The sequence below is a fragment of the Bacillus rossius genome, chromosome 3 (genome assembly GCF_032445375.1).
Source record: "Bacillus rossius redtenbacheri isolate Brsri chromosome 3, Brsri_v3, whole genome shotgun sequence".
Lineage (NCBI taxonomy): Eukaryota > Metazoa > Arthropoda > Insecta > Phasmatodea > Bacillidae > Bacillus > Bacillus rossius.
Window position 1 is genome coordinate 27,051,303 of NC_086332.1, and position 12,570 is coordinate 27,063,872.

The 12,570-nt window shown below is 41.1% G+C and overlaps 1 long non-coding RNA gene across 1 annotated transcript; it reads right to left on the bottom strand.

Annotated features, from left to right (window-relative positions):
• Window positions 1–9,416: 9,416 nt before the first annotated feature.
• Window positions 9,417–12,281, bottom strand: LOC134531417 (uncharacterized). The gene is made up of 3 exons (XR_010074987.1): window positions 11,916–12,281; window positions 9,880–10,039; window positions 9,417–9,593 (listed from the first exon to the last, which is right to left on the bottom strand). It is a non-coding gene; the product is annotated as an uncharacterized LOC134531417 (long non-coding RNA).
• Between the last annotated feature and the right edge of the window lie 289 nt (window positions 12,282–12,570).

Consider the following 12,570-nt stretch of genomic DNA (forward strand, 5'->3'; position numbering starts at 1 on the left):
CGCCTGGCATCTCGGCAACCACCAGTGCATTGCATTACGAGCAAAATACAGTCCGTCCATAAAGGAACGCCCCAGTTATAAATTTTAACAGTATCGACTGTAAGCGTAGTAAAGTTTTAGGTTCAAGGTCACAATTGAATAGTAGGTAACTCATACAGTTTTAGATAGGCGCATGATCGAGTACTGCTTTGTTGTTTTCTTGCTTGCAGCGCCACCTATGTTGAACGAAAGGCTCTTTCTCCAATTAGCAGAGAGTGAAGCTGTAAACTTTATTTGGCAGCAGTATGCCCCTCTAAGTCCCTGACCGTTTGATTGGTCGTAATGGTCGAGACTACAGGTGGGCTCAACGTTCACCTGACATAACGCCATGCTATTATTTTCCTTCATGGCTTTACAAAAGATCGTGTCTGCGTTCCGCCGCTACCTAATGATTTGCCAGAGTTGGGACAGAGAATTGAAGAGGCTATTGTTTCCATTACTCCGGACTTGTTAATCAAAGTTTGTGAAGAATTTGACTTTAGGTTGGATGTGTGCCGCATAACTAAAGGTGCACATATTGACCATGTGTACAAAAAAAACTAGGTTAGTTTACGTTCAAATTGATGTATGATTATTGTAAATAGTCCAAATAAAACTGTTATAATATAACATTGAAACTGGGACAGTATTTAATGGACACTCTATAGTACCCGTTTCTCACCTGCCACATGCAAAGAAGCACGTAATGCTTGTTCACGAGCAGTGGCAACCACACGAAGTTATTTACAAACAATATTCACAATGTACTACGTAGACCATTGGTAGGGCCATGCATTTTTCGCAAAAAAAAATTCCGTGACTAGCTGGAAGTTGAAACACTGTAGCATCGTCTGTAGTTCGTGACTGGGCGATGTTCTTTCAGAAGCATTTCTACTGTTACCACACCAATCACAGTTATTCAGTGTGGAAGCAAGCACGTCCTGAGAGGCTTGGCCGCCAATCACAAGGAAGAAACAGCTGGTGCGGGTATAGTTAGTTGCAGTCTAATGGGCGTTCAGATTTTTTTCGCGAAAAATGCCTGCGCCTAACCATTGGTAGAAATACGGAAATTTCGCGGATTCTTCAGCTAGAATGCAAACTTCCAAGTCATGTAACGTGTTCATGATTGGACCACATCCCTCCAAGACCGTGATCCAACGAGGCCAGGGTAGGAAGGAAGCAAGCGAATCAAGTAGTGCAGATTAACAGGAACAAAAAAGTTTCGCACTGGGAAATCAGCCAATGTAAAAAGCAAACATTGATAGATCAAACATAAGGCTTTAAATTTTAGCCTGACACCAAACGGAATTTGCGCAATTTTCGTGTCCCTAACCATTTTTAATACTTTTGAGAGCTGTCAATTACGAAAAAGGTACATGCCCCAGACAAAATCATCAGACGTGGTTGGGGCCATCACTATCCTGGGATGGTTTCACCAGGACAGGTGGAGGAGGCATTCAGTCTACTCGGTGTTGTAATAGAAGGACATATTTGGTCCAACAACAATCTGTAGTGAGCTATTCGTGTGTTAAATTAATAATTTTACTTCTTCTTCTTCTTTTTTTTTTTTTTTTTTTTTTTTTTTTTAGAAACTGAATTGATGCATGTTGCGTTACCTTAACTTTTTCTTTCAAACTTAAGTTCTCGCAAATAAGTGATCATATTACGGAAAGTTTGACTGGAATCTGCCCCCTTAGCAAGGGGAAAGGAGGGAGGGGGAGCAGATGGAAAGATGAAGGAATGCTGTTGAAGGTGAAATCATCTCGCAGTTAGCCCGTGCTATCATTGTCGTCAGGAGGCAGGTCGCGACACGACACTTAGACATTACAGTTATGCCGCGTTATGCAGGCTTTCAGTAAAATAATACCCGTAAAAACAAGAAATTGCACCTGACTTTCCTGGGCAGAATAATTCTCAAGGAACACTGCTGATTCGTCCCGAGGATGTTCATGGGAAGTAAAAACTTTAGGAGCATATTAGCACTTGCGTTCAAGTGGTCACATCAATCGCTCAGCTCCCAACGATGCAATTCGGGTTTTATTTCATGCGGGAAACATCACAGACGTTGCACTTTGGTTTTCTCAGGGTGCTACCGTTTCCTTCTCTCATTCATTTGGTTCATCATTAACATCTCATCACCTTTCATCGTTTATAGTGGCCTCGATTTTCACTTCCAGGAAATTGACAAAAAAAAAACACAAACACATTTATACATGAACTAGTTTACCTGTGCAAAGTAATAATTTTAAAACATAGAAATAACTTAAAAGATTATACTTGATGAGTTGTTGCCTACGGTTTGTGTTATATCAACATTTTAATGTTATTAAATTGCCGTGTCGTGCACAGATGTCTGTATTATTTCTCCGACCGCGAAGGAATGAACATCTTCTAGTAAGTCTGGTAGGCTTCCTTGCCACCAACGCGCCGAATTCTACTCAAACATAGCCCGTAGTAGACCTTTCCAAACTATCATAATGAAATCAAGATCTTCTCGGGTGCAAAAAAAAACTTGGCAAGAATTCAAAAGAGAACGCGAGATAAAAAATAACTTAATAAAACAAGTATTTGATTTAAAATTAAAATAATCGTATTTTGGCCAGTTCCATGCTCTAATACACATTAGTATTATATAATTAGTTTCCGAAACCTCTCACACGCACGTATATGTATATTACTAGAGCCACGGAATTTTCGCACATTCATTTAGTCGCAAGCTAGAATGCAAACCTCCACACTGTCGCACAGTGTTCATGATTGGACCGCAGTTATCTGGACACGCCCCTCTACGACCGTGAGCCAACGATGTCCAGCTAGGAGAGAAGTAAGCGGATCAGATAGTGCCAAATAACAAGGATAAAAATGTTCTCGCTAAGAAATCAACCAATGGGGAAGTAAACATGGGTCGAGCACACCTATAACTTTGAATTCTATCCTGAGGCCAGAGGAATCCGCGAAATTTCCGGGACTCTATATATTACGAACGCTCTGTAGGAAGACCTCCCCAGCTCCTCGAAACCTCCGCTCCCCATGGAGGAAAAGAAGGACCGACTAAGGACTGACTCAGTGGGATTACCTCGCCGAGTTGACAAACGGCGAATGCACGCTGACAGTCAGAGGAAGGAGGTGTCGGGGTGGGGTGTGTAGGGGTGGGGGGGGGGGGGGGAGTTGCCTAACGCAGCCCGGGATGTGGGCGGTCCCACGACCAGAGGACGCCCACGCAGAGACCGCGCTACCTAGTGGTGGGAGCAGCGACATCATATTGTCCCTGTGACAAGCCGCGACCAGCGACTCGAAAGTCACAGGGTCCGCGACCTGGTCGTTTTATGGCGACATCGCAATCCCGAAACTTCACAAACGGCATTTTATAAAATAATATGAAAAAAACAGAACCTTGTTCGTAATGTACATATGTGGGTGTGAGAGATGTTTAGAAACAAATTGTTTAATATTAATGTGTATTCGTGTAATGGACAATCTACAATATTATTAAAAATAAAATAAAATACCTGTTTTCTTACGTTATTTTTATCTCGCTATTCAAGCATTATTAAAATTTACTGTGTTGCAGTAATACTTATCAATTTAGAAACAAAAAAAATGAAATAGTGCATGCTAAGAGGAACCAACGTAACGCTTACTTTATTGCCATGATTCAGTATACCTACGTGTCTTTAAATAAGCTAAATGTATTCTGTGATATTTAAGTAACACTTAAAATAAAGTGCGTGGAGTCCAGGCGCCACAAAGGTGAAACTACTTGCTAATTTTGTATACATAGCAATAAATTATTAGTATTTTTGTATAGAACAAGAAATAATAATTGATAATATTAATAATGCAGGTTTGATCTCTAGTGAAATAACGCTTTTTCACATAAATAAATTCTAGATTTTTTAAATAAATAATGTAGGCCTACAAAAATATTTTTTCTCGTAGGTACATTTAAAACAAATTTGCGCCGAGTACAATTAAATTTTATTTTAAATAATTCTTAAAAATTAAGATTGCTGATAGTTGTGTAGTTTATGCAGCTTAACTAATTGTCCATATGGACGTGTGTAGTCTGAGGAAGGTATCTGGCATGTGAAAGTAACAACATGACATACGAATAGGACCTAACTCAATGCTACTTTGTTGAGCCACAGTCGTCCACAGCTACACTCCAGTCGAGAAATATTCACGCCTCTTGTTGAACTTAACATAATTACACGCTCGTGGGTTCGTAACCATAATAAGGTGTGTAATTTATATAATAAAATAATACCTCGTGACAAAAAATTACCCCTTGTCAAACCAAAGCGTGAAAAACATTATACCAGAAAAAAAAATTTAGTTACACAGCTAAAACAATACTCACGTAACACTGTTTAACAATACTGATTCATACAAGTAATTAATATAATTAAACGTACATGGAAGAACAATATTTTCTTGTGAATATGGACCATGGCGTGGTGCACAACAATTATCTCAAACCCCAATGTGTTGCTCTCTGCCCAAATACTCCCTTACTAGATGCCAGCAAGTCGTGGTAGCGTCAGGCGCAGGCGCATTCCTACCGCCGCGACCCGCCTGTCCCTGCAGCATGGCGGGGTTCAACCTGAGCCGCACGCCGCCACGTGAAGCCCGCTCAAGGCTGCCCCAGCGATCACCGACTGCGCCAACGGCCCCGAAGTGGGGATAGCGCGACGCGCCACCCCCAAAGAAACAAACGCGCACATGAAAGTGCGCCAGGGGCGAAGCCAGAGGGAGGGGGGGGGGGGTTAGGGGTTCAACCCCCCCCCCCCTTAGCACCAAATCTTTAATTAATTTCTTATTCATCACTCAAACAAATTTCATATTAAATTTATAAAATTTTTACCATTAAAATATTTAAATTTAAGAACCGAAAACTGCTAAAATAGCACTATTTTACAACTTAAGAGGCCACTCCAGTGTTTCAGGGGCACTACGCAACCCACGTTAACCTCATAAGATACAATGCTATTTTCATTTTGCTTATAACTTTTTAACTAATATAGATTTCGAAATGATGCTTGCTTGATATGTAAGACAACGATGCTCTTATCAAAGCCCCTTTCTTCAAAAACGTGCATAAATTATTGTTCAAACCTAGACAATACACTTATGCATATTAGTAAAGATTAGTATAAAACCATAATTTAAGCACGTTTTTGAAGAAAGGGGCTTTGATAAGAGCATCGTTGTCTTACATATCAAGCAAGCATCATTTCGAAATCTATATTAGTTAATTAGTTATAAGCAAAATGAAAATAGCATTGAATCTTATGAGGTTAACGCGGGTTGCGTAGTGCCCCTGAAACACTGGAGTGGCCCCTTAAAATTCAAATGTTCCCGGGGGAGAACCCCCGGACCCCCCGCTTTAATACGGGGGGGGGGGGGGCATGCTTCCTAACACCCCCTATACACAAATCCTGGCTACGCCACTGAAGTGCGCAAGTGCGTTGAGTGCGCGAGGGCGCAAGATGGCGAGAGCGCAAGTGTGCAAGTGTGTAAGTGTGTAAGCGTACAAATATAGGTGTGTGTAGGTGTACAAGTGTTCAAGAGTGCAAGTGTGCAAGTTTGCAGCTTCATTTCTACCTTTCCTCTCTCTCCTCCTCTACCGGTTCCCCCACCACGTAACTGACTATTCCCCTCCTCTCCCGGTTCCCCCACCACATACCTATCTATTTCCCCTCATCCGTTCGGAATTATCGTAACTTTCGAAAATTGTTCCCCTTTAAGCGAATAAGTATGTATCATGAATTTTTTTTAATGTTTTCTGCACATTATCTAATATAATAAAGTTTAACACACAAACTGAGAAGAGTCCTACTTAGGTGCATTAAAACAGCGACTTCTTGTTTGGTTCTTCAATTCGCGGTATACGATAACATTTAGGTTGTATACATTTTATTTCGTGTCGCTCGTGTGTCGCTGGACGAGCAGCGCTAGGCGTGACGCGTGTCGCTGCTCAACAGATGGCGACTTTGGCCGCGGCAAGTCGCCGTCCAAGGAGCGGCGCCGTTACTCGTAGCCCCCGGCGCTGCTCGCGGACAGAGCGGCGTGACGTGACATGTTCGCTGTCTCGTGTTGTGGCCTGGCCCTGCGACTAGTCGCGACCCGCGACACGGCTGTCACCGCGACCAAAGTCCACGCGCCAGAGCAAATAGTCCCCATCCCCAGCGCCGATAAGACGCGGCGCAAACACGCGTCCCCCCTCCCTCGTGTGACGACACGGCGTCGTGACGCGGCCCCACGTACTTCCCGCGTCGCTTATCTCGTCCGGCGCGACCCTCGCTTCGTCTGGGACGATACCTCAGCACCTTCCGACCTTCGAACCAAACACGGCAGATAGGAACCGGAAGACGTCGTATTGGTCTCAAGAATTTTTATTACAATTATTTCAAAGTTTGATTTGGAAAATTAACCTTCGTTGAGGTAGAGATCACACATTAATATATTTGCGATGTGTCTATTAACAGTATAAATGCAGTTGCAGTTATTCTCAAATATTAGTCTAACATTTCGTCGTCAAAGATGGCTCCTTCCAGCAGGAAAAAAAAAAAGATGGCAGCTGTGTCGTCAATCAAGATGGCGGCCTCCAGCAGACGAAAACACGATGACGGCTGTAACATCAAAATCTAAGAAAGGGGCTGCGTCGTCAGAGTCCAAGATGGCGGCTGGGGCCAAAGTCAAGATCAAACTTCAAGGTCAAACGTCAAGATCAAGGTCATCCAAGAGGACGGCCGTGACATCACAATTCAAGATGGCGGAAAGTTCTGAAAAAATTGGCGGTTATGATGTCATAATTCTAAATGGCAGAAGTTCTTCGAAAACAAAATGGCTGCCGTGACGTCATCCGGGGTCAATGTCGGAGGTCAAGGTCGTCCAAGAGGGCGGTCGTGCACCCGGCACCCAGTAGGAGGACAGGCTATTATACAGCACACACAGGGTAAACTACTTGTACCAGCTATCCGTTAGCTTCAAGCATTCCACTAAATTATATATTATGCTTTAAGATATTGATAGAGGTATATAGGTAGGGACCGGAAAAATTCGCGGGTTCAATGACCTGCAGGATGTACTCCATAGTTCCACGTACACTCGGTCAAATGTCACCCACTCATTGGCTGCTGGATTTTGAGACGTCCCAACGTAGCAGCCTGTGATTAGATACAGCTTTGGCCGGGTGTTTATAATTGGCCCAGAGTCATCCAGGTGAGTTGTGAGCCAATAGCAGAGGCAGCACCGAGGTATAACTATTTGAGAAACACCCGACCAAAGCTTTATGCGAATCACAGGCTGCTACGTTGGGACGTCTCACAAGACAGCAGCCAATGAGTGGGTGACATTTGACCGAGCGTACACGTAGGTAGAACTATGGAGTTCATCCTGGAGGTCATTCATTGAACCCGCGAATTTTTTATCCGGTCCCTAGCAATAACCTATCATCCGGGAATAACGAACATATTGCGAGAATCTTGATAACGAAACAATGATTTAACGTGTGTATTTATGTAATTGACGTGAGCTAACAAACCGTGGGTTACTGAGACGTGTGACTCGGGGCTGAGTGAGCAGAAGCCGGACGTGCCGTCAGCTCGGGGTCTGGCCGCGGGGATGAGGTGGCGTCGCCCGCCCTCTGCCCTTATAAGGACCGCCCTGCGCGATCACAGTCCGGGCGCATTTCGGCTCGTTCCGGACTGCGGCGATCCTGCCGGACCATCGCACCACAACGCCGAAATACCACAACGCCGAAATGCCAAATTGACCACAACGCCGACAGCTAGAAAACTACTTTGTACCACTACGCCGTATTACCACAACGCCGAAATACACTAACGCCGAAAAATGTCATTGCAGGACTGCCACAAAGGTTAGGTTAGGTTATACTTGGTTAGGTTAGACTATGTTAGGCTAGCCTAGGTTAGGTTAGGCTAGGTTAGGATAGGCTAGGTTAAGTTAGGTTAGGCTATATTACGCTAGGTTAGGTTAGGTATGGTTAGGTTTGATTCTGGTATACTTACTGTCCCGCCTCGCCAACACCAAAAACCGACAGCAGCGATAAACACTCTAGGAGAACTATAAACGCCGGCAGCGATGTAACGCGACCAGGCTGCCGAGGTTTAGCAGCTAGACTTGTGCCGGATTATAAACCAGTGCTGAACACACAGAGAAGCGGATTGAAGACCCTTCCGCCGAATGCACATCCGCCCCGACATCCGTCGCGCCTCCGCCGGATCTCAGCGGTGCCCGGTCCGATCTGCCAGTGTCGGCTCGGATATTGCAGACGTCTTAAGCTATGTTTTCCAAGGACCACGCATGCGCGATGCGCGATGCGTCATGCGCGATGCGTGATCGCCGCATGCGTGATCACTGACCTGGGTCTGTTTTGTTAGAACGCGGGAAACAAGTCTGCGAGATGGAAGCAGCGATCTCTGCCGTCTTGTTGGAGGAAGATGCTGATGATGATTTATTGCTCTCCTGCTTCCTAGAAGATGACAGCGATATATTTAAAAGGAGAGAAGACGAGGGATGTTATAGTTTGTTGATATTACGTCACTTAATTGATAACGAAACTAAATTTAGAGAATATTTCAGAGTGTCAACTGAGATATTTGATACAATATTAGGCTTTGTTAAAGAAGACATCACGAGATCGCAGTGCAACAGAGTCAAAAGGCCAATATCTGCTGAACAGAAGTTATGTCTTACTCTCAGGTAAACAAATTTAACTAAGCCTCTTTAATGTAATGTTTTTCTTTTTAATGTTTCATATTTATATACACAAAGTACTTAAACGAAAACAAAATATAAAAATATTTACTTAATAATATTGAAATTATAGGTTTAATAAAAATTTAAATGTCCATGTACTCATGAATTTCCTAAAATGTCTTTGACTATGCATTCATCTACTCACTGAACTAATACTGGTTATTTTCTAAATTAGTCTCACGAAGCCACTTTCTTCCACATTAGCATCGTTACCACTAGAATTACAGCTATCTGTTGAATGAATCAAGCTATTACTGCCAGTAGATTCACAAATTTGGGTGGGATCTATGACAGAGACAGGAAAACCGCTGCCAATATCCACATGTTGATAACATTGTTGGTGATTAGGATTAGTCTGGTTCTGATGCTCCATCAACGATCTCAGTTCCATCTGAGACACAACTTGGCACACTTTTAATCTAGTTTCCGCAATGAGGTGTGGGGGGAATTGCTTAACAGTTTCAGACATGCTCTAGAAGAATATGTCTATCGGATGTTGCGAACGATCTTGGCCGCGGTTTTCAAGTAGATCTTTTAATATTTTCCCTCTTTCTTCACGACCTTTTCTTATTTCATCTAACATTTTTTCTTTAACTGTAATTTTTCTTTTTTTAATGGAGCTGTTTAACAATTCTAAAGAACTTGTTTGCTCGCTAGGCCAATTTGTAGATTCTTGAGCGCTTTCTTCTTCTTGAAATTGGTTGCACTCTTCAGAGGGACAGTCATCCACTATTTCTTGTGTTTCTTGATTATTTTCAATTATTTCATTTATGTTGATGCTTGATTTTGATCTGAAAAAAAATTTAAATCAACAGTGCCATCAGCTATGCTATGTTGACACACACTCGTGCGTGAGTAGTTTGATCTGGTGTATTTGGGTTTACACAAACTTTTTTTTTGATAAATTCATAAGAAGTTCTTTCAACTAATAACCATATATTTCATTTGAAACCTACCAAAAAAATTGCAACAGCTCCAATAATTTCAATAAAGAATATATAATTTTTAATAAACATTCAACAATTATTATATTGTTTATACAAATTTTATTTAATATACAAGGTAAAGAGTACTTACGCTCTTTCTTTGAAGGTTTCATCAAGGAATTTCAGGCTTTCTGTGTTGTATTTCGATTTTGAAAATGCCGGTGAACCTGTCTTCGACCCAGTTTTCAGTTTCTTGTTGCTTTTTCTGTAGGAGTCACGATTGGTTCTCCATCTCGTTTTGCAGTCTTCTGCTGTAAAATTCAAAAATCTGTGTAAATAAATGATCAAACCTTTTCTTAAACATATTTCGTGAGGTTTTTATGAGCAGCAAAAAATTAAAAAACGTCAACCTAAGTTCTATAAGAGTCGTGAGTTAGGGTACTGGTATTTTTCACGTCCTTAGGTTTATTGGGTTTTTACGATTCCCCAAAAAGGCCTCCAAAATAAAATAAAATATGTTTAAATAGCTAATGTTTTTACACACAGATATACATCTCACAGATTTACTCTTCTAGTCTAAGGTGACGGGATCACTAAGATAATAGTGGCCTCGAACTTTCTGGGTACCGACTTGGTGCCAAGATAGCCTGAAGCAGTTAAAATAAATAACTACATATATTTTTTTCTCTTTTAGGTTTATTGCCACGGGAGAGAGTTTTCGTTCACTGGCGTTTCAATTCAGAATATGCCCTAGCTGGGTAAGTATTATTATAAAAGAGACATTGCAATCTATTTGTTCAAAAATGTTGAATTCTTCAATACCATCACCTGACCAAGATGTTTTAAAACGTTCTTCCATTGGTTTTCATCGCAAATGGAACTATCCCAACTGCTGTGGGTCGATAGATGGAAAACATATCCGAATAATCAAACCTGAACATTCTGGATCTCTGTTTTATAATTACAAAGACTATTTCTCAGTTGTGTTACTTGCGCTTGTAGACGACAACTACAAGTTTTTAGCAATAGATGTTTGTTCCTATGGAAAAGAAGGTGATGTAGGCATATTTGCTAAATCTGTCTTAGGACAAAGACTTTCAGAAGGAACATTCAGATTTCCTGAACCAGCTATACTTCCTGGAACTGACACTCTAATGCCACACGTTATTTTGGGTGATGAAACTTTTCAGCTGACTTCCTCAGTAATGCGTCCTTACCCAAGGGCACAATCTAAATGTGATGAAGAAAAAGCAATATATAATTATCGCCATTGTAGAGCTAGACGTACGTGTGAAAACGCTTTTGGAATACATTGCCAATATTTTAGAGTATTTTTCACTGCCATCGCCATCAAGCCTGACACAGTGGATCTTCTGGTCATCGCATCATGCATAATACATAATCATCTAAGATCTGCAAGAATTCCATGCCCGGGTGAAGAAGAGGACCGAAATGTGTGTCTCCCTACTGAAAATATGATACCCATGGCAAGACAAGGACGTAATTCTACTCATCTTGCGTATAGCATACGAGACAAATTTAAAAATTACTTTTGCAGCCAAGAAGGACAAGTAAGCTGGCAATTATATCATGTGAGGAAAACAAGTTAAAAAGTATTTTTCACGTGAAGAAAGGGTAAATGCAAATGTTATTCTTTTCTTAAAAAAAATATTCTCTTTTTGCTATAGTAATGCTGTGTATTTTTGTATTTGAGTGTAAAATTTGTAAATATAATATGTCAAAATAGATTATTTATTAGCAAATGTGCCATTATCCTTAGTATTGACATAAAATTAAGTAACTATAAATAGGAAAACATATGATTATAAACTTCAAAAAACATCATTTTTGTTGTGCATTTAGAAGAATAAGACATAATATTATCAAACTTAAAAAAAGATAGAAAACAATTTATTGTGATAACTTGCCCTAGGCTCACCTACTACTTCAAAATGGAACATATTTTATTTCCACATTTCCTGGTGCACGACGACGTAAATTATTTTTGGTTTAGTTTAAACACTGCATAAAATATTTTTTAAACTTGGCCTATTTTTAAATAAGTAACAACTATATAGAACCGTAAGTAGTTTTTTTTTAATGCAGTAAGAACTTTTTTTAAGACCACGTTTTATGAGCCTTAGTATTTATTTTATTATTAACACAGATATTAAAATCTCTACTTACCACCTTTGTTTAAAGAAGCTGCAATTTCCTTCCACACATTTTCTCGAATAATACTGTCTTTGTACTTGCAGTGATGCAAATCATATAACACACGATGCTCCCTTACTAAATCAATCAATTTCTCGTCCTGTTCTGCAGTAAAACTCTTTGACTCCATGATAAATCGCATGCGTGATCACGCTGAAGTCGGGGGCCAGGCAACTACTGCGCGATGCCCATCCGCGACACGCAGCCGTGGCGAGCGGTAAAACCCCGCTTGCGCGGCCTTGGAAATCATCCCCGTTTCAACACACAGGTTCAAGTGCTGCGTGGTCACGCAGTGACGCATCACGCATCGCGCATCGCGCATGCGTGGTCCTTGGAAAACGTAGCTTGCGAGGAAAAGATTCCGGGTTCATTTCCCGACCGGTTGGACAATTCTCCACCGGGGGGAGGTTTCCTCCTCGGTTCCAGCTCTAGGTGTATGCTGTGGCCTCTCAAAAGGAAAAAAAAAAAATTCCGTACTTTTCCAAAAATATTCCGTTAGAAACCAGTCACCAACAAATAGATTGTAATACTACTATCTATCTATATATATATATATATATATATATATATATTGTAACTTTATACAACACTACAGCATATGACTAAGGTTATTTATGCATATATGAAA